At 43.0% G+C, this 22,823-nt stretch overlaps 1 long non-coding RNA gene across 1 annotated transcript; it reads right to left on the bottom strand.

Annotated features, from left to right (window-relative positions):
• Positions 1 to 6,555: 6,555 nt before the first annotated feature.
• Positions 6,556 to 22,524, bottom strand: LOC123365688. Its single transcript, XR_006577697.1, has 3 exons — positions 22,425 to 22,524; positions 16,622 to 16,710; positions 6,556 to 6,649 (listed from the first exon to the last, which is right to left on the bottom strand). It is a non-coding gene; the product is annotated as an uncharacterized LOC123365688 (long non-coding RNA).
• Between the last annotated feature and the right edge of the window lie 299 nt (positions 22,525 to 22,823).

Below are 22,823 nucleotides of genomic sequence, written 5' to 3' on the forward strand. Positions count from 1 at the left end.
CCATGACATAGTTAACAAGAATAGGGTTTGTCCCATCACCCTTAACCCAAATCTTCCTTTCTCACCCCCCACCCTGTTGTGCTGGATGAATGTCACCCCAGAGAAGGCTGCATTTCAGTGGTGTAAGTGGCCCATGTATAAACTAACCATTGCATATGAATATGCAAGGCATTGCGTAGGACTTGGGGTGAGAAGTGCTATAGAAATGTAAATTGTTATTGCTAAGTGATTATTGCTTATTAATATATTTACCTCTATGAATTAGGGATGGGTGAACCACTCTTGGAAAAATAAGAACTGACCCAAACCAAATCTAAATCTGAACAGAGCATTTTACCCAGACGAGCTGATAGTCCTGCTTTCTGGGCATATGCCAGCTCCGGTAATTGCATTTTGCTTCCCTAAACTTTCCCTGCAGTTTCAATTTGATATGCTATTCTTCTTCACTTCCTTCCCTAGAACTCTGCCTTGTCCTGTGCATTGTATTTCAGCAGTGAGTGAAGTATTCCCTGTCTTTCATTTACTTATCTCACAAGGGATTGCGAGGCTTAACCAGTTACCACTCAACCCATCTCCTGTTAAAGTCCATAGGAATCTTTCCAGTAACTATGTGAGTTGGTTCTAGCCCATCCTTAACTCCTATTGATTCCAATGGGACTTGAGGGTACTAAGAACCTCACAGAACTAGATCTTTTTAGGGTGTGTCTACACCACAATTAAAAACCCATGGCTGGCCTGTGACAACTGACTCAGGCTCACGGGACTTGGGCTAAGGAGCTGTTTAATTGCAGGTGTTCAGGATTGGGCTGGAGCCCAAGCTCTAGGACTCTGCAAGATGGGTCAGTTGGCACAAGCTGGCTGCAGGTTTTTAATTGCAGTGTAGACGTACCCTTAGTGCCTGTAAAGCACTTTGAGATTCTGGAGGTGCTCTAGATGCACCTCTTGTGGCACAGAAGTAGGAACAAAAGAGTAATCACACTGCATCAGAGCAATGTCCATCTAGTCCTGTATCCAACACTGGCCAGCACTAGCTGCTTCAAAAGCAGGTGCAAGAAACCCTGCTACTGGCAGCTATGGGATAAACTGCTTGTCCTGGCCTCCATAAACTAGAGACTGGTTTATGCTCTGAAGCATAAGGGTTTATATTCCTTCCAAAACTCTTGTTTACTAGTAAAATATTTATTGTTTTAACTGCATATTCCTGTGATTTGTATAAGTGACCAAACCTCTTGGCTTCGGTGATATCTCGTGGCCAGGAGTTCCACAAGCTAATTGTGTTTTGTGTGAAAAAGTATTCCCTTTTAGTACTAATTACAAAATATTGATACATCATTAAAATAATCAATGTGAGTGCAGTCATACAACACCGAGTGGAGGAAGAGGATTCATTAGGAAAACAGATTTCAGTCTCAGGATTCCAAGAGGTGGTTCATTATAAACACGAGTGGGGAAAAAATGATTTAATTAAAAAAAAAATACCTTGCCTGTATCCCCTTCCATAAATGCAATTCAGATCATTTCCCCCTCATGAAATAATCATGGGCTTCTTCTGCTGTGCATGCCAAACATGTTCACTCATCACCAGATGAAATGTATCTATTAGTTCAACTTGCACTAGAATATTATTCAGTGCAGCCAAGTCTCCCTCTTTGCCCATTTTGTTCCACAGTGCTCATTAGTCAAGGTGAATGATGTTGTCTCTGTGTGTAGAAGGATAGCATGCCAATGCTTTGTCTCATTTTCAATTTGTATCTCATTACATTCCTCCAGGTTTCTGTTTGTTTGTAGTCACCTATTGCTCGTTAACTTTTCTTTTAGCTTTCTCTCCCTGTCTTTCAAAGGATGCAGGAATCATCTCTGCAATAGCAGAGCAAGGATACCAGTAGTTAGATTATTTTGCCAAGGGAAATGGATACATGGAGTTTAACATTAATGAGCTGATTCTGAAGAGTTGCATTTAAATCAGCACTTGGAGGCTGCGGGGAGAGGGGGGCGAGGAGGAGAGAGATAAAATATGCACTTGGATAGCAAAAGAAGTCATATTAAATAAGAGGGAAGCTACTCAAGCTAGAAAGCTTAAATATTTGAATTGTCCTGTGTCTTAACATCATCCATGAAAAAGTATGGATACTACAGAGGTGCCATAGCACCTGGGATCTGGATTTTTGACCAGGCTGGGTTGGCTCATCCCTCCTCCTCCCCCCTCCCCGAATGACTCTTCAGACGCTTTCCTTGTCTATGGCTTTGTTCTATCCTCCCTTCTTACAAACAGCTGAGATTTCAGTCTTCCTCCGTCCCATCCCACAAGCCCCTCAACGCCTCCCTACATTTGTTGATCCTGCTGGGGAAGGCCCATCTCTGGAAATGCTCACAGCTCTGCACTAGCCTCTTGTCCCCCCCTCCCCTCCCCCCAGTGCCATAATGAGGGCAAGGCGAGTGAGGCACTTGCCTCAGGCGTGGAAAGTGAGGGGCGCAGAAAGTCTCTCCTTCAGCGGCAATTCGGCAGCAAGTCCTTCCCGCCGAGAGGAACCCACCACCGAAGAGCCGGACGTGCCACCCCTGTCCCTTGCCTCGGGCACAAAAATCCCTAGTTACGGCTCTGTGCCCTCCCCCTCCCCCGTTATTACATAGGGTATTTTTTTCAGGTGTGCTGAAGCTCTTTCATAACAGTGCCCCCGGTTTGAGAACCTGTCTTGTGGACTCCCCTGCCTTCCCATTTTCAGTGGCAACAAGAGCTGTTCCTCCCAGGCAGAAGTAGCGAGGGCAGTATTTATGCATGTTAACTCCTTTAATACAATGAGGCCCAGACTTTCAAAAGTGACTAGTGATTCTGGATGCCTCCATTTTTAGTGCCCACTTGAGACACCTTTAAAGGGGCCTGGATTTTCAGAAGGGGAGTGCTCAGCACTTTCTGAAAATCTGGTTTCTTTAAGGTGTCTCGAGTTGGTTGTCCAGAAATTGAGGCAACCAAAATCATTCGTGACTTAAAATCTGTGCCTAAGTGTTTTTCTTTCAGAAAGTTCATCATATTGGCTCAGATGCTCAAAGGTATTTAGGCACCTAATTCCCATTGATTTCAATGGGAGTTAGGTGCCTAAATACTTTTGAGGATCAGCCATTGTCCCCTCCTATTTTTTCTGTCCCCACCACCCTTCGTCTTTCCTCCCCTTGGTTAGGCCAGGTTCCTATCTATTCCTCCCTCCCTGCACATGCTTCTTTTGCCTTGCATGCAAATCCCTGCCACTTGATTCCCTTCTGCCAGACACCTGAATCTCTTCTCTTCTCCCCTCTCTCTCCTCTGAACATCCTGCCTAGCTGCACCATTCCCTTCTCCCCCAGAAACCTGATGGTTCCAAACTTTCCAGGAAGTTCCTGTTTTTTCTCTTCCTCTTCTTGTAGCAACAGCCCCTAGCAGCTTTTACAGCATTTTTGCAGTGAGGACCTTGGACACCTGTAGAAGCAGCTGGATGGGGGGAAAAAACAACAAACTTCATCACGATGTGCCTGCAAATTCTGCAGATCACCAGCAACTGCTCCATGCACAAGAATTTGGGAGTCTCTGTTTCAGCTTCCTTAGGAGCTCTCCAGGTGAGGGAATGCTCTTGAGCTGCAAGATGTAAATTAGACATGGGCCCAAACCAAAACTGTAAATCTGAATATCCCTGCATTTTGGTGGGGTTTAGAATCTGAACGTATGTCTGGATCAAAATGTCATGTCTGGCCTTATGTCCATAATGAGCTGAACCAACCCCTCAGATCCATAACCCCAGGACATGGGAAGGTTTCAGAATTTGAACTGATATCCAAATTCTCCTGTTCAGGCCCATTTTCTTTAAATCAGTTGGAAGCAAGAAGGAGGAGCTGGCCTGGCTTGAGAGAGCAGCAGATGTACCAGAGAAGAAAGCTGCCTCCAAAGGATCAAAGATAGGGGATCTTTGCAAGTAGTGTCCTGGTTGGAAGGGAAATGGAAGTTTCAGGGATATAAGGGGGTTACTGGGAGGAAGAGACCTGGAAGCCAGGGTCACAGAGAAGGATAGAGGCCTGTGGTTTGGTCACAGTGTAGGGGTTGGAAACATCCTTGAAATCACAGGAGGCTGATTTCTAGGCCCCAGTTTCGGGTTCTGTTCTGACTCTCTTATGCTGCTTCTGCAGCTTGAATGGGCTGACAAGCAGCTGATGTCCCCTCAGGAGATAGAATCACACTTGGTGTAAGGATGGGGGAAGGAGGGAGCATATCGGGGGAGAAGGGGATGTTTCCGGTCTGCTCTGCACTCCAGCTGTTCTGACCTAACTGGTGGTTTCTCACAGACCATTGCACCTCAGACTTGTTTGAGGAGCCCCCTGAACCTGTTCCTGGCAGCCCCAGAATCCTGCAGAGGCAAAACTGGCATGATTCTATTTTTGCCACTCCATCCTGAGCTGCCCCTGCCTCCTCATGGCCACCAGAAGTGGATGGACAAATATGTTACAGATTTGTACTCTGATAGTTGGATCCCAAAAAAGTTCTGAAAAGCATCCTGTTCATATTCGTGAACATCCCTGCGGCATTACCCAGCAAAGAAGTGGTAGGATAAATGCTATGATTTCATCCCAAATGCCACGTGTGCACCATTTTGCAAAAGACTAACAGAAAAAGAACTGTCCAAATTGCCTTTTTTTGGGGGGTGGGGAAAAAACTGTCCAATGATGACTTATTTAATCAAGCCTGCTAAAGAAAAGGCAGAGATGACACAGATGATGAAAACCCTACTGTAATTTAGATTCAATAAAAGCTAGGGGAGGGAGGTTCTAAATCTTTTTTTCAAGGTTAATGGAACAGAAGTAATTTTTCTTTTATCCTGTATAAAGCTCTTGTCTCCTGCATTTGAGGCCTCCACCGCCCTCCCGGCCCCACTTATAGTGCTATACAAAGCCAACATGTCTTCGCTCCCTTAAACAGAGGGGACGGACTGACCCCAACTATAGATTTTCTTTTAAAATCTATATTGGCTCTATTCATCTCACTGGACTGTTATCAGTGTACAGTCTGCAGTAACTGCACATGCCGGGGACTGGTCTGGCTCAGAGACACTGGGAATAGGGAATGTGTTCCTGTTGCCTCTTTTGTTTCTTCTTGATTGGCCTGAAGCCGAGAGTTGTGGAAAGTGTCTGGCAGCTGATTTTAATTTCCCACTGCCCTTGTCAGGATGGTTTTACAATAGAAGAGCAGCCAAGATATGTATCTCTGTTCTCCTACTGCAGCGCCTGTTGAGATAAAGAAAAGAGACTACTTCAGCAATTAAAATGGGAAGACATCTAGGAAATATATTACATGTCCATAGCTCCTGGCCTCAGAGGCTCCATATGGGTTCTCCCAGCTGGGCATCTGTGGAGTTTTGGCTCTAATTCAAGAGACACAACTGCTATTCACATATGTGTTTCTAGGTCTCTATCTCCCCCTCCTCCCCTTCATGCCACTAGCCACTCAGGGCATCCCCATACAGGGTGGTTTAGTACCTGCCCGCCACAGATGAAAGATGGCTGCCAGCTCCAATAGCTTCAGTGGATTCTACTGGTAAAGCATCTAGTGAGAGTGGCAGAAAACCCCCAAGGGAATTTTGTGCATGTGTGTGTGGAAAATCAACAATTAGAAATGGAGGTTGAGGTAATTGTGCTTGATTGAAGGGAGAGAGACTTTTTCTAGTGGAAAAATAAGCACTTAAAAATGTTCAGCCAGCCAAGGTCAATTATCTGGCTGGTGAGGCACAAGCATAGGGGGTAGTTAGTCCAGTTTAAGCCACAGATGCAGTCAGGAAAGTGACTGGAAAATGGTATCAGGTCTGTTGCTCCCACTGCATAAGGAGGAGTTCCATGATTGGCCCCTGTGAGCATGGGATCAAGCTCACTGTATGCTATCCCCCCTCATTATTATTCTCCCATGGGCTTCTCATCAAATTTATTCAGTTAGCAAAAGTTGTTTTCTTCAGAGCTGCAGCTCTGCGGATACAGCCTGGGATCTGAAAGTCAAGCTGGTTCTTTTTGCATCTTATAGCATCACCAGTAGTAAAGAACTGCTGGCAGGACTTAGCTGACAAATCTGTTCATGTGGGAGCCAAAACAGTTCCCAGCTTGCTCTCCTATAGCTGTATTGGCCCTCACACAAGACGTTCTTGTTTCTGTTCTGAAAGTATGTAGATATAACTTGAAGACATATGCAGAGAATAAAGGCTGAGTAAGCTGATATTAATTTTACTGTTGCTTTTCCCAACACAACCATGAATAATCATGGAATATCTTGGTTGGAAGGGACCTCAGGAGATCATCTAGTCCAACCCCCTGCTCAAAGCAGGACAAATCCCCAGTTTTTTTTGTTTTGTTGATTTTTTTAACCCCAATTCCCTAAATGGCCCCCCTCAAGGATTGAACTCACAACCCTAGATTTAGGAGGCCAATGCTCAAACCCCTGAGCTATCTCCCCCTCCCCCATTGTACTTATCCCCATTTTATAGATGGGGAAATTGAGGCACAGAGCATGTATATGACTTGCACAAGGTCAAACAGCAGGTCAGTGGCAGAGCTGAGAAGAAAATGTAGGTCTTCTGAATCCAAGTCCAATTCTCTCATCACAGGTCCTCAGGTTTACTCAGTTCTTTCTTCTCTGAAATTCCTACTGAGGTAAAAGTAATTAAATAACAATTAAGAAAGGACCTCTGGATTTATCTCCTCATGAATGACAAGGCCAGGTGCACCACTAATGTCCAAGCCCCTCCTCAGTTTTTGTGCTGCATAAAGCTGCATGCCATTCTACTGGGAATGGCCTTTAATCTTTTATTTCCTTTATGGCTGTTATTAATAGAGTACTGAAGTCTCTCTTTTTTTTTTTTTTTGTCGGTCTCACTGATGCTGCTTCATTTGTTTCCTTTTAAGAGCAGCACAAGGGTATTGAGAGCAGACAAATTGCATTATCCTGATAATTAACCATCTCACCAATGTAGTGGCACCACGGCAGTGGTAATGCTCTGTAACAATTTGCATAAATTAGTTTCTGAGTCCCAAGAAAGCAATTTCTGTAGCATTTAGGAGGAAAATAAGAAAAAGGGGGGCTGGAGTGGGTGGGTCGGGGGATAGATTATTTTAATTCAGAACAGCATTCAGTAAAAGGGAAAAGAATTAATGCAGCCATGGAAGTGCCGTAAGCCTCATTAGAGTGGATAAGCTACTGCAAAAATGGGTAGCAGCCAATTTGGATCTGATCTTCAGAGGTACTGAGCATGACATTTTGATTAAAAAACTAGAACGATATAAAATGAACATGGCACATATTAAATGGATTGAAAACTGGCTAGCTGATGGGTCTCAGCGTGTAAGTGTAAATGGGGACTCATCATTGAGCAGGAGCGTTTCCAATGGCATCCCATAGGGATCCATTCTTATCCTTCTGCTGACTTGCTTTGTGACTTTGGGCAAACCGCTTAATTTCACTCTGCCTGAATTTGCCCACCCATAACATGGGTATATTAATAAGCACCTACATCAAAGAGATGATGTGAAGATTAATGAATTAATGTTTGGAAAGTAATTTGAGATCTTCAGATGAAAGATGCTGTAGAAGTGCAAAATATATTATAATTAGAGACAGCAAGGATTGAAGGGGAGGGGAAGCCCTGAAGCTGTTTATCACCAGAGATAACTTCTATATTAGAAATTAGTTTTTGAAACTAATGAAAAGAGATACTGCTTCTAAACTACAGTCAGATTTCTTAGGCTAGCTGGAGAAATAGCTTTGTTAATTATTTACTCCAGTCAGTAGACCCAATTCTAATCCTACTGACACCACCTTCACATTGGTGTAAATCCATTGATTTCAGTGGCATTACCCAGAAGCAGACCCAAATTATTTCAGAACAGTATACAATGGTTGTTAAAGGCATGGGCCCCGGTACTGCAAAGGCTTTCACTCACAAGCACCTTTACTCTTTGAGAAGTCAATGGGACTACTCACATACGTAAAGCTACTCACATCCATAAGTGCTGGGGCCATGGTATGCAAAAGCAAATGAATTAAAATGAGTCTCACTATTGCCACATAACCAAAAACAATAAAGCAACAAATCCTTGGGGAGGAATGCAGCAATAAACAAAAAAATTGAGTAACACAAAAAAGCTTAATAACTGAAAGCCTGCTGTGGTAGGTTTCATTATGTAACACAAAACACAGGGATTAAGCTTGACTTTATATGCCTGTATAAATCAGTTTAATAAAATGTAGGATTTTTTTGCCTGTGTCCAGCTCAAAGCTGAGAGGATAAGACAATGAATCTTTGGAGGCATTTTAGAGAACGCAAGTGGAGAAGAGATGGTATAAAAATGTGCAAGTACAGAATAGAATGCGACTCCATACTCCAGGCATCCCAGAGTGAGCAAGGGACTCATGTTAGGTATGGCTGTGAACAGGGATCCTGTTAATTTTAAAATCTTAATTTAGTCTATAAAATATGGTCTTCACTGCACGTCTTAGAGGGCCTATACTCATTGGCCATAGCAAAGGGAAGTTGAGGTTAATCAGATTCCTTAGAGGGAGGAAAGAACCTACCACACCCTGAAAAGCTAGTACAGCCTGTCAGTCCTGGAGGGAGAGGCTGACAGCTGGGCCTCATTAAAGAGGAGAAGCCAAATCCTCATCTTCTGTAAACTGTCATAAATCCATTGAAGTCAATGGAGCTATGACTACACCAGTGGAAGAATAATGACTAGACTTTTAAAGAAAGGAGGTGTGCTTGCTAAAGTGGGAAGGAATGCATTCTACCCATTTCCTGCCTACAGAATCCAGAGGTGAGCAGTTCTGACCTACGACTGTTTGGGCTTCATGTAGTTTCCCGAGGTAGCTGGTTAAGATGGTTAAAAGTAGCATTTTTCTTCTGCAGAGTATAGCTTCAAAACTGTATTAAGTCAATGTTCAGTTGTAAGCTTTTGAAAACAACCATAACGTTTTATTCAGAGTTACGAACATTTCAGAGTTATGAACAACTTCCATTCCTGAAGTTTTCTTAACTCTGAGGTTCTACTGTACTCTCATTGTAGAAACTAAGGTTACCACCTTTTGAAATGCAAAAAACCAGCACACCCACCACACACAAGGCAGGCAAGCCCACCTCAACTCCATCCCCCAACCACAAGGCAACTCTGCAAACTCCCACTTCAACAGCTACTTACAGTATCTAGAGAGAGAACACATAGAGATAAGACTGATAACATTGCATGTCTCCTCACTCTCATATGACTCAAACCCTCTCTCACACACACGTTCATGGTCCATTTTGGTCAATTTCATGGTCAGGGGATTTTTAAAACTGTAAATTTCATTATTTCAGCTATTTAAAACTGAAATTTCACTGTGTTGTAATTATAGGGATCCTGATCCAAAAAGGAGTTGTGGGGAGGTCACAAGGATATTGTAGGTGGGGGTTGCGGTACTTCTACCCTTTCTTCTGCGCAGCTGCTGGGGGCAGCTGGAGAGCAGCGGCTGCTGGCCGGGAGCCCAGCTCTGAAGACAGAGCCACCTCCAGCAGTAGTGCAAAAGTAAGGATGGATTGGTATGACATTGCCACCCTTACTTCTGCGCTGCTGCCTGCAGAGCTGGGCCCTCAATCAGCAGCCACCATTCTCTGCCTGCCCAGCTCTACAGGCAGCAGCACAGAAGTAAGGATGGCAAGGTATGGTATTGCCACCCTTCTGCGCTGCTGCTGGTGGGGCACTGCCTTCAGAATTGGTAACCCAGCCAACAGCTGCTGTTCTCTGGCTGCCCAGCTCTGAAAGCAGTGTAGACAGTGTAGCAGGGTGGCAATACTGTGACCCTCCCTAAAATAACCTTGCGACCCCCCCCCGATACTCCCATTTGGGTGAGGACCCCCAATTTGAGAAACGCTGGTCTCCCCTGTGAAATCTGTACAGTATAAGGTAAAAGCACACAAAAGACCAGATTTCATGAGGGGGGAGACCAGATTTCACCGCCATGACGTGTTTTTCATGGCCGTGAATTTGGTAGGGCCCTAGTTAGTGCTTAAACTGCGACAGTGGGAACACTGCAGCATCTTTAGCTGGGCATTGAAACTTTTAACATTAGCTATCCCAGTGTATTGCGGTGATAATGTAAATCTTTAGACCCATGTTTAAAAAAAACAACAGATTGATTTATTTTTATGGCAACTGGCAAATCCATAAAAAAACTGACCAGGCCAGTCAAATACGGACAAGTAGAGGTAACTCTAGTAGAAACACATAAAGGGGATGGGAGGAATGCAGAAAATATTCTAGCTCTGTGCTACCAAACTATTTGCTAATATGATTTGTTAATCTGGAGCAGTTACAACACATTATGACCAGTTTAATACCTAGTCCGTGACTGAAATGTCCAGAAAAGCGAGGTGTTGAAACTCTGTTTAGAAATGCATGACATTCAAAACATATGTTTAAGAGTCTATTATATTCTAACTAGATTCTTGTCTAGTTGTTTACAACCGTAAACTATGAGATTAATATTGCTGTGGGGAGCACTCTCCTGTGTCTGAAGGTTGTCTGAATTTTCCACAACAGTGCTATTGAACTGGTCACATTTTTGCTTTCTCCTGGCGAAGACAAACATACTCTGACAAAAATCAACTTCACAGAAATAACAATTTACACCTACCATGATGGAGTCCCTTTCGAATATTAACCCTTAGAATATTCCTTTGTTAAGTATTAAAAAGGAAATTGCTTTGCAGTTGGATAATGGCTTGCCTATGTATTTCTCCAAATGCTTTACAAAGGCGAGTAAGCATTATTTCTCCCCATTCTTACAGGTCTGGGGGAGGGGGAAACTGAGGCACAGAAGTGAAGCAACTTTGTGATTTAACAGGGAATCAATGGAAGGAGTAGGAAGGGGGAACCCAGGTTTCTTAACTTTCGGTCCAGTGTGTATCCTTTCTGTTTGCCCATTCTAATGTATCCATTTTGTAGATGGGTAAAGTAAGGGCTTGTCTATAGGAGCCCTTATTCGTGGCAAGCTGTAGCCTGCTGCACTCTAGATGTCCATGTGGATTCAACTGCTTTGCACTGTAAATTCCCTAGAGTGCTGGAGCGGTGCGGAAGTAGAGCAAAGTGCACTGGGGAACTGTCACTTCACAGCAGCAAGGTCCACATGGGTGATTAGTGTGCAGCAGGCTAGTGCAGGGTAGATTTACACCCCAGTTTGCTGTGAACTAAGTGTTTGTATGGACAAGCCCTAAGTCTGAGAGGCCATGTATGATGTGACCCCAAGGTTCAACAACGAGTTGGAAGCAGTGTTTGAGCTATAACCCAGGAGTTCTGACTCAGTGTCCTGCTAAGAACTAGAGCCACTTCCTTCTTCCTTCATAGAACTTTTGAAAAGATGCCAAAATCCCTTGTTTAAGAAAATGCATTTTGGGAGATGTTGTAGTGAACATCTCTATGGTATATGGTGCATTTACATCTCAGAGCTGTATGGATTATACCATTGTGTGGGGTACATTCAGATTTGATTGCTGTTCATTATTTCTGGGATGCAAGCTTACCAATCACGTTCTTTGACTCCCCTCAATTAGTGGTGTTGTATTATAGTTTCATAGATTTTTTTAAGGCCAGAAAAGACCATTAACTTATCCAATCTAATCTCCTGTATATCACAAAAGCCATCAAATTTCAGCCCATTACCCCTGCACCCAATAACTTGTTTAACAAAAGCATGCCTTCCAGAACTGGAAAATGAAAAACTACTGTATGGGTTATGGAAACTAAACTAGCACGCACAAGAGCCAGCTCTTCTAAAATAGCCCTGAGGCATTTTATACTTTCCCACATGTTTAAAAACTATTCCAATGATGATAGTTTACTGGCTGAACTCTTAATTCTCTTACAGTGATAGCTCTCCTCTCTAGCCGGTTCTGCCATAGTGGCTCCCAGTTCCCAGAAAAGCTCAGTTAAAGGGGCTTTGAGTAAAGTTTGGCTGAGCCACAGTCCACCCTTAGCCCACCTCCCCAACCAAAGCAAAGGACAGCTCTGTAGCCCATCTGTGGTCACATCAGTGTTGGAGTCTCTGGTTATAATCCATGAAGTTCCTGAACTTCTGACCATGCCACTGCCCACCCCATCCTCTTTTCACTGACCAGTAGGTAAGTGGTATGGAGCTCATCTCATGCTAAGTCTCAAATGCCTCTCCATGCCTGCTCTACAGTCACTTAACCTCATACAGTAGAATCAGGGTTGTTTTACTGCACTGGGAGCCTTCCACTTGTCCTACCCTCAGAATTACTTAGTATCTAGTGATGAAGTACTAAGAACAAAGGAATCCAGCCATGACCAGAAGCAACAAATACAGCCAAAACTACACTGTTTCTATCTTGTCTCAAGCATTTGACAGCAGCCTTCCAGAAGACCCCAGAACCACAGGCACCATCATGAAATGGCCAGATTTTCAAACGAGCTCCACCCCCAGCAGCTCCCATTGTCATCAGTGGAAACTGCTGAGGACTTTTGAAAATCTGGCTATTTCACGATGGTGCCTAAACGGGATCTAAATTCTTCTGAAAAGCAGGTCAGTAAGCACCAGTCCCTATCATATCCAGGGGACTGCTTATCAATTTCCCCCCACCTCTAGTTAAACCAAGGATACCTGCTCTCATGAAATTTCCAACCCAGAATTATAGCCATCAAAACTGCGGGTGCTTATCCAGTCCCTGAAAAGATACAATTGGCACAAATAAAAGTTAAGGTCACTTTTTAAAAGAACCACCAGCAGCCTCATTTTGCCCTCATCTTACTGGCTTCTTCCAGAGTCCCAAGTTCTTATTTCTCTAGGGTTTATGAGTCAGGAACATGATCCAAACAGACTATTATTTATTACGGGGAATGATGGCAGCTGTTGGTAGTTGTTTTTCATTAACCGTTAAAACCAATAAATGCTCTGATGCACTATGAAATGGCAGATGGCAGCTACAGGGAGAACACCTCAACCAGTGCTCTGTGTTCATCCATCCTTGGAAAAACCATCCAAATGTGAAAGAGAAGAAAAATATTTCCCGCCCACCTACCCCACTCCAGTCCCATATAATATGTACGTGTCTGAAAATGTAACACAAACTACAGCAGCCAGACTAAGAGAGGCAGCTTGTCATTACAGCGAGGACAAAATTCTCCCCTCCAATTCACAATGCCCGCACTGTGCTTTCCATAGTCTATTCCACACTCAGCTCCTGTGCAGAGCTTTCATTGATGCCTCGGGCTGGATTAAAGACTTCAGAGTGGGCCTGGGGCTCCAGAAGTTTGACCCCCCTTTTCTCCTCACATCAGTCACTTAGGCTACTTTAGAACTGACCCCAGCCACATCCAGACCACCTCCCACTTGGGCTGCTTATCTTAATGGTTAGACATACTTCATGCCTCTTAATTCAGTGATTTTTATTGGATGGAATATGAGCTTCTTGACTTTTCTGTTGCGAGATCACTGATGGCACTGAAATGTAGTTTCTTGTGCAGATGATTTCCTTAACCAAGAGAGTGAGGTCACACAGATGGATTTGTCTCATTGAGGTTGATTCTTTCGAGTACTGAAAATGAATATTTGGCACTTGTGATGTACCAATAGGAATAGAGTAGTATAATTTCTGTTTCTACCACAAATTACATTATCAATATAGAGCAGGAAGATATTGCTGGTACAGCAATACCAAAAAGTACAAACACTGTTCTAAATGCTGTTGTGATGCTTACGAGATGTTATCCAGAGAGAAGTTGTAAACCACTTCTCAGACTTAATTTGTAGCATGTTGATATTTAATGATAGTAATGCAGTTGTGACTTTATGTTCTTTTTACATTAAGGGGTGAGGCATATGTAGTATATAGCAATGAGGTAGTATCCCTTTAAAGAGTTTGTTAACCTGGTAGTGGCGCTCACAAGAGTCTATCTTTTGGAAACTGCCAGAAATTAGTCAGAGCAGCAATGTGTATGCAATTAGATCTACTGTATCTGTTTACAGCTGGCAAACGTGGTTATTTGGGACCTGACTGTGGCAGAGTGGTTTCTTCATATTGTCATTGTTGTGAAATGATCCAATGACACAACAATACCAAATTGGATTTCCAAACATATTTGTAGATTCATCAGGTCACTAGTTTCTCTCTGATGGAAGGGACAGAAACTAAGTTAATCACTGAAACTTTCTGAAGTTTGCTTGTACAGAGATGGCAAGTGAACAGCGGCATTTCACAGTCAAAACCATGATGCTGAGTGGTATTAATCAATAAAATGGGCATAGAGGATGCAGGGCTGCAGTACATACTGCCCCATTGTGGCCACTAGTCCAGCACTGGATCAGAATAGAAGCTCTAGCTCTTCACCCATTGCACGTGAGCCATTAGATCAGCAGAATTTGTGACACCACTACTCTGGTCCATCCCCATTGCCATCCACTGTGTGGCCACTCTGCCAGGGGCTCCCGAGAAGACACCCCACCATGCAGAGGGTCTTGCATGGCCCCTGTACATTACAGAGCATTGCTCTCAGTATGTTCACTAACACAACATGAGCTAGATAGAACATGTAGGTAATTAGCATGATGTCTGTAGCACTAAAACAACAAGCCTTCTGGTCCCTCTCAGCTGTTCAGGAGAAACGGAGACCAGCTGCTTGCAATGGGGTCAGTGTATAAGGGACTGTGAGGGTCACTAAGCCCTCAGCCACTGAAGGGTTTTGTGTGTGTGTTCTAGTGAATCTTAGCACTTTACACACACCAGTGGCTGTAGGGTTACCAGATAGCAACTGTGAAAAAACTGGACTGGGGGTGGGGGGTAATAGGAGCCTATATAAGAAAAACTCCCAAAAAACAGGACTGTCCGTTTAAAAACGGGACATCTGGTCACCCTAAGTGGCTGTAGCATCCCTGTGAGGTAGGGAAGTACCACTATAGTGCCCAGCCCACATGGGCAAGTGGTGCTGTAGCTCTCAGAAGACCGAATCTTGAACCACTGCAGTTTGAGAGATTAACCAGTAATCAAATCACCCATCCATCAAAAAGGCTACAGTTATCCCCATTTTATATTAGGAAAAACTAAGGCAGTAAAGTTAAGGGCAACAGTTTCCTGTGTCCACAAATTTTGGTCTTTGAGCACTCAAGGTCTGATAGTTAGGCCTAGAACCACAAACATATTTAGGCTCCTAACTTCCATCTGAGCCTTCGTGCCTGATGTTCACAGATGCTGAGCACCCATAATTCTAACTGAAGTCAGCGTGGGTGTTCAGCACCCCTACAGATCCTGAATTAATAGATCTGTCTGATGATCACGGCCTAAGTGTCTTGAATAAGGTCTCACAGAGAGCTGGTGTTGAAGCTGTAATTAGAACCCAGGAGTCCCCTTTTCATTCCATGGCTAGTCCACATTATGTCTCATACTACTCAGGTGCATCTTCTTGTGGTCAGAGGTTGTGCTGGCTGCTTAGCAGAGCCAGCTCATTTGGAAGGTACTGGCTAGGAGAGAACATTCCGTGGCCCTGGTGCTACTGATGGCAAGTTGTGTGGAATAACACTCAATAGCTGTGAAATGATCTGGGGTCCTCTCAAAAATAGAAAGGACTTGTGACTCTGGTTTTCAAGATCCTTAAAGCTGAGCTGTAGGAGGTTGTAAGTGTGAGAAATAGCAGTTATTCCTTGACTTTTAGGAAAAATCAGTGCCAAACTTTCAATCCTAGCAATATGTTGGCTTGCATTTTTAAGGCTATCTTTGCAAGAGAAAGGATAGAAATTTACTCTGGGGAAAAGAAAAAAGAAAGCAGAGCGTAACAATTTCTCATTATATGAGCCTAGAGAATGTTTCACAGAGCAATACAATTGCATTTCTCTTTGTACTTGGTTCTCAATAGCTATAAGCCCATGGTGTAAGTAGCTATGAAACAGTCTGCCTTTGTTTTCTGAATACTGCACCTTTAAATTTCTAAGTACTTTGAATGCATGTAGAGACAGCTGCAGTATTTTCATCAGAGATGCTGCAGCTGTACACAGTGTGGGTTGCACAAACACACACTGGGTGTTCCCTCATGGAAATTTTATTTTTGTTCTAATAGTTCCAGATCACCACAATTCTCATGTCTTTCCATACACAAAGAGCAACTCTATACATTTTTGTAGGTCAAGGTTAACAATGAGATAACAAAATAAAGTTTCCCTGAGGGAGAGCACAGTGACTGTCTCTCCTCCATAACAGGCTCTCTGAGCACAAAATGGTTTCTGCCTTTGCACATCATAGCAGCAAAAAGGGTTCCTGTCTTTAAATTTAAAAATACCCCTCCCCGCCCCCCGCCACCCACACAAAAGGCATCAGTTTTATAACTATCTCCACTGCACAAGTGATTAAGTTCAAGCATGCTTGGGTTCAGGTTAAGGCCTATTATAGAGATGGTTCTGCACTGCAATATTTGGATCCAGATGTCAATTTTCAGAGGGTTCAGGTACAGGGCCCAGCTGTTTTCTGTTATGTACTGAGTTACAGCCCTATTAAATTCCTACAAAATGATACATTCAATCTGCATCTAAAAAGCTCATCATGATTAACATTACATTAGTACAATGAAGACCAAAAGACAGGATTACCTTCTTATTAGAAAGTATTGCTCTTCTTTTTATGTAGACTCTTATCAGACTCTCTTCCTTCCCTAGCATTTAATTGCTGACTCTCAAATCTGGTAGGAGACAAGCACCAAACAAAACACGCTTTACTTAACAGTCCCCCTCATCCCACTGCCATCCGATATCATGCAACCTGTCTGCACCAATGAAGTGTGCAGCCATAAACCAGAATAATGGTGCTCATGTGACTACCTGCATGAATGAGGGCCATAGAAGCCTATGGCCTCCATTAGTGTTACAATTTGTTCAAAGTGTGTTAATGCATGATAACAAATATGCTGCTCTGAGCCCAGCTCATAACTCTTGGGTTTAAAATTGCTCAAATGCATTTCCTCTGCTGTGGCTTTTTGGTTAAGTTTGGTTGAAGGGGCTTGTGTTTGGTTTTCACAGTTGGGAAATTCCAGCCTGCCATTTCCTCCATCCAGTCTTAAGTCTCCAATCAGGGGCAATTATGATAGCACATTATGTAAATATTAAAGACAATCACAGGGTTTTAATTAAAGGCAACTTTGTATCTTTCCCCCACCCCTTTCAACCCCCTTTATTTTGGCAAGAACACTTAATCAGCTGCCCCACATTATGCATGCACCAGCCCGTGAGATTCAGCAAGGCCAGGATTCTCAAGGACAAAGGAATATACTGAGCTCCAGCACCTCACTTTGTTTTCTCCAGCCATCTTTTGTGGTGTGTCATGGGAAAATTCTAATGAGTCGCTCCATGTTGCTGAAGGAATTCCTGTCAGTCACAAGTCAGTGGCTTTCTCTACTTCTTATTTTCAAGACATGACCTCTCTCTCTCTCTCTCTCTCTCTCATCTGTGCCCTCTCATGAAGAAGGAAAGTTACTTTCAAAATATAGAGTATTCGGATGGATTGGAATGGCCCAGACTGATATCAATGTATAATCATGCCCTTTGATTATGAACTCATTTCTCTCCCTTACAAAAACAAACAAAAAACTCCTTTCAGTTTAAGAATAGGCTTATTGGCATCACAATATACTGAAAAAATGTGGGACTCTTATAATCTACTTCACTAAAGGAATTGCACTGTATCCACTTTCACTCTACTTGGGCTCATTCCATTAAAAAAAAACAAAAAACGTTTCTGATGTGAAACTTCGCACCTGACGTGAAATCTTAAGCTTCCAGGGGAATTTCTGGCATGGTGGAGATTGGAAGGGATTTGATATTCCTTCCCCTCTGTAAATTTCAAAGCAAGCCAACAGCCTGCTGAAATGTATGGGGGTTTCAAGAAGGAGGTATACACTGTACTTCTATGCTCCCACTAGGACAGGCAGCTGCAGGCTGACTGAGATAATCTTTTGTCCTACCTCTCTCTGTTGGTTTGAGACAATGATCCTCATTTCCAGCTCTGGATCCCTGTGTTGTAACATAAGTAGCACTGCTCCATAACTACAGCTAATGGGCTCGAAACTATTTCAAAGAAGAATGATTCCAGCATGTTTCAGATTAGTGTGGTGTTGAGGTTCAAGACAAATGAATTGTTTCCTGTCTTTAGTGGAGAGCTGCTTCTGATCTGGGAGTTGGCTGTGTGTGTAGGGGGAGGAGGGAAAGTGGGACCGCAGAAAGAATAAAAAGTAGTGGGGGAGGGGAGTGTGTGCAGGGAAGCTGTTTTGCTCTTTATAAGCAACTTTCTATGTAAAGAGATTCCACTGCCAGAGTTGCAAGGAAACAGAGTCTGCTCCCTTAGGGTTTGACTGAATCTCACTTACATAAGTAACCATTTGAATGAGTACTGCATTATACCAACAGGAGTCTGTCCCAGACAATCAGCTTTTTTTTATTAGCTGACTTGTAAAACTTAGTGGTATATATATTTAAAACCAGCTTCCAACTCAGCCATTCAGAAACCTGTTTATTCATAATAATGCAAGATTATGGATTAAAAAAACCCAGTAATTCTCAGTTTTGGTTGGCTAAAGCACACACTAGCTTTGTTTCCCAAGCAAATCAGAATGCAGTAGTGTAATGGTACCCTGGGCTTTGGCATAACAGGGATGAAGTCCATGCAACAGATCGCTGATTCTGAAAGATCTTCCACACTGCTTTTGAAAATAAACAGTTTGGCTTTGCCTTACTATTTATGTAGCAGCATCATGAAACCATGGGACAATATCCTATGCACTAGACATGGGAAGCTAGAATTTTACTGCATATATCTAGGATACCAAGTGAACTCTGCTCTGGCAATTGGTAAACACAGGGCGAATAAAGAAGGGAGTACAATACTGGACCAAAATCTACAGATAATGGGCAAAACTCTGCTTGGAGTCTGCAACCCATGTAAACCAATCAGTGTCTGTGAGATGAAATCAAAGAGATGATATCAGTGTAATGAGGCAGAATTTAGCTCAAATTTTCTATGCTATTGTAATTTTTTTATTTAGGTCTTGTCTTCACTGACAAAAAGGTATGTTTTCACTGCAGGATAACTACTGTGTGCGATTTGAGAAACCTGACTGGATAGCACCTTATACACACATTACATGGTAAAATCCTAGTGCATAAAGGGCAGTGAAGACAAAGTCTTGGTCTCTCCAGTGGCCAGTCTTAGCAAAGATAAGTGTCTGCCCCTTACTGACAGCTAATGGAGTTACTACTTTAGCTGTAATGGTATTGACTGGGTTTTAAGGTCTGAGGTTTTGATTCCATTGGTCTTGTGTTTATTTGGATAGTCTTACAGATATTTTGCTGAGATTGCTCTGACATATAAAGGTAAATATTATACTTCTCAATAGAAAATGTCAGACAAGGGAGAATAAGTGAAGAATTTAATTTATAATCAGAAAAAAAGAGTTAAACAAAGATCAGTGAACTAAGCTGATCTAAAATATACAGACTGTAGGCTTTTCACATGTATTTTTGGTAACTGACTTTCTTCCTTTGAATCCTAGGGTAGATAAAAAAGATTACAACCACTATTAAGTCTTTTGACCATCTCATCTTTAGGGCTAAAACCACTGCCACTCACTCTCTACACTTAATCTGATTTTTATGGAAAGGTCCTCAGAATTAAGTTGTAAGGAAGAGAGAAAATCACTATCTCAGTAATAAAGTTACAAAATGGTTAGCCTTTCAGAACTTGGCAATGCCTGCCTGCAATGTATTAAACTGTTTGTTTGGGATTTTAGTGCTTAGCTCTAGCTAGCAGGTCTAATGCAATGAGACCCAGAAGAGTTGTCTTTGTTGCGATAAGCCAATGCCTCCACTGCAGGGAATGAGGCCATGTCTACCCTACAAAATTAAGTTGACCTAACTTATGTCAGCATACAGCCGCCGCAGTAATTACATCGTTTGCTCCTTGTGTCAGCAGTGCGTGTCCTCACCAGGAGCACTTGAATCAATTGTACTGTCGGTGTGGGACATTATGGAATGGCTCCTGCAAGCCAGTAGCAGTCGATGCCAGCAACATGGTATCTACACTGACACTGTGTCAACCTGCCACTTGTGGAGGTGGTTATTAATTTGGTGAAGCAGGGTGGTTACATCAGCGGGAGCAAAATTTAAGTGTAGACACTTCTGTAGTTAGGTCGATGGAAGCTGCCTTGCATCAGCCTACCTCTGTAGTGTAGGCCAGACCTGAGTTTTGGAGTAAAATGGAACACAACAGCTTAGTGAAGCTTTACAAAAGAGGTTTATTCAAGTAATGCAATTAGGAATAAAATCTATACATCTAAATCCAAAAGGGATCACTGCAATCATCCACTATGACCGCCTGCATAGCACAGGCCTAGAACTGCCCTGAAATAATTCCTGTTTGAATTAGAATCTCTCAGAAAAACATCTAATCTTGATTTTAAAATGGCCAGTGATAGAAAATCTACCACAACCCTTGGTACGTTGTTCCAGTGAGTAACATTCCAGTGGACTGTCACATAGCTGGTGTATAAAATCCTCTGTGCCCTACCAAAAAGACAATCTAAATGAAAGAGCCTCAACATCTTCTGCTGAATCAGTAATAAAAAGGTGCCCCATAGAGAAAACACAGGTACAGCTTACAAGTAGGCTCCTATGGGCCCAAGTATGAGGATAAACTAGTGTTGAGGGAACACGAGGAGGGCAAAGGAGGAGGAAAAAGTGGTCTGTGTGGGGGAAAGAGAGCGATGTTTAATTGGCATGTGTTTAGGATAACCACATTAGTATCAAGCAAACCATCCCAAATTCATACCAATAAGTAGTCATATCCCCCAATAGATGTTTGTTTAGTTACATGCCACAGATGTGGTGAGGAAGGAGGGGGGATCATTTTAATAATAGCTCTGAATTTTAAAACAAACATAGCCGGAACAATAGAGATTTTTATATCCCTCTGCTTGTAAACCCCGCCTGACTGAGGGCTCTTAGGGAGAGAAATTATAGCTAAGGAATTTGGGAAACCTGACAGGGTAGCACCTTGTACACACATTACACAGGGCCAAACGACTGCACTGGATACAACACAAATGAAAACTGAGTCTATAATGTGTATTAACTAGAGCTATCTGAAGAGAGCTAACAGCTTTGAAAAGGATTTTGATATTTCAAAAACTGGTTTTGTTCTGATTCCAAAATGTTTGAAATTCCCTGCAAAGGGGAAGGGAGCCCCAGTTCCAGGGCTCTCCATCTGGCTGGCTGCCCCAGAACTCTGGTCTCTGGAAGCCCTGGCAACCCAGATTCTAAGGCAGGCCAGCAAATGGACCAGACTGGAGCCAGGCAGTGAGCTGGCAGGAAACCAGCCAGATTTCCAAATGTGCCTGATATGCAGAGTTCTTTCAAATCCCTGCCCTGGGTTCCATCAGAACTTCATTGAACTCGAACCATCTCCACAGAACATTTCAGTTTTGATGAACTGGCAAATACCAATGAAATATTTTTTCATTGGATTTTTTCCAACTAGCTCTAGTATTACATTTTAAACCAGTATTTCTTCCTCGACAATCAGGCACCCACAACTCAGCTGTTCACCTCTCGCTAATATATCAGTGTAATTCCATCAACTTCACTGTAGTTACTTTTGGTAGAACTTGGTAACAACTGAGAATAGAATCAGGCTCTTGGGGATGTAAAGCTACTTTCTTCTTAAAATCCTGCAGGCCCTACTCAGAACAATCTCCCATTGATTTCCATCAATGGGATTACAGAGTGCAAGATTGGGTCTGGCATCTAAATCTAGGATTTACAATCCCTTCTGAATATAGGTAATTACTCCATGTATAAAGATAAAAAGAATGCACAACATTTTGCTCCAGAGTTCTTCATTTCATGCTAGCAAACTGCAGCTACGAAGGGTTTTTACAAACACCTACTTGTGAGGGCTAATGTATTTCTTCCAACTCAAAAGCAGGTGGATTCTGAACTATCTCACACTGGTGTAAATCAGAAGAAATGCAGTCAAAGCCAATAGGAATATATCGCTGTAAGGGAGATCACAATTGGGCCTTCATTTCTCACTTGTTTATTTGCACAAGTAACACTTTTCTCAGCTTCAAGTCCCGCCTTCCAGCTTCAAGAGCTGAACAATCCAAATTCCTCTGCTAGGATCCCTCTGCTCTTCAAAAGGTGAAAACTGGATGCTGGTGTTGACAGAAGTCCTTTATTGAAGCCCTTCAAGATACTTAGTGTGGTAGCCGTGCAGTGGCACATAGAGGCTAAGTAACATTTGCAAGACTGACACTAGGTTTTGGAGGCTCCCACAGAGGTTATTCCTTGTGGGAAGAAGTCTCATTCCTCCAACCTCCTCCCACCTTCTCACCTTCAATCTCCTCACCTTCTCACTCCCCTTCTTCCCTTTTCATTCCTTTCTCCTCTTAGCATCCCCATCTCCCATGTAAGACCAGGAGTCCCTTGCTCTCATTCCCATGATTGCTCCACCTAGTCCCAACTGCCTTACCTTCTGTTTAACTGTCATTCCTTGTGTCCAAAGATTACAATGGCTGCTCATCAGAGCAGCCTACGTGCGGATGGCTGGGAAGTACTTGCCAGTGGTTCTAATGCCACCACCACCAGCAGTCTGGATGGCACAGTCTCATATGACTACAGGCTCCAGCTACAGACCTGTGGTTTTTAGAATCCAAAGACCCATCCCTAGGTAGCTGTAGGTGAAAACCATCAAAAATTTATGACCTATGGGGGGTGGGGTGGGGTGGGGTAGGGGGAATCAAGCCTA

Source organism: Mauremys mutica, chromosome 3, assembly GCF_020497125.1.
Source record: "Mauremys mutica isolate MM-2020 ecotype Southern chromosome 3, ASM2049712v1, whole genome shotgun sequence".
Taxonomy (NCBI): domain Eukaryota; kingdom Metazoa; phylum Chordata; order Testudines; family Geoemydidae; genus Mauremys; species Mauremys mutica.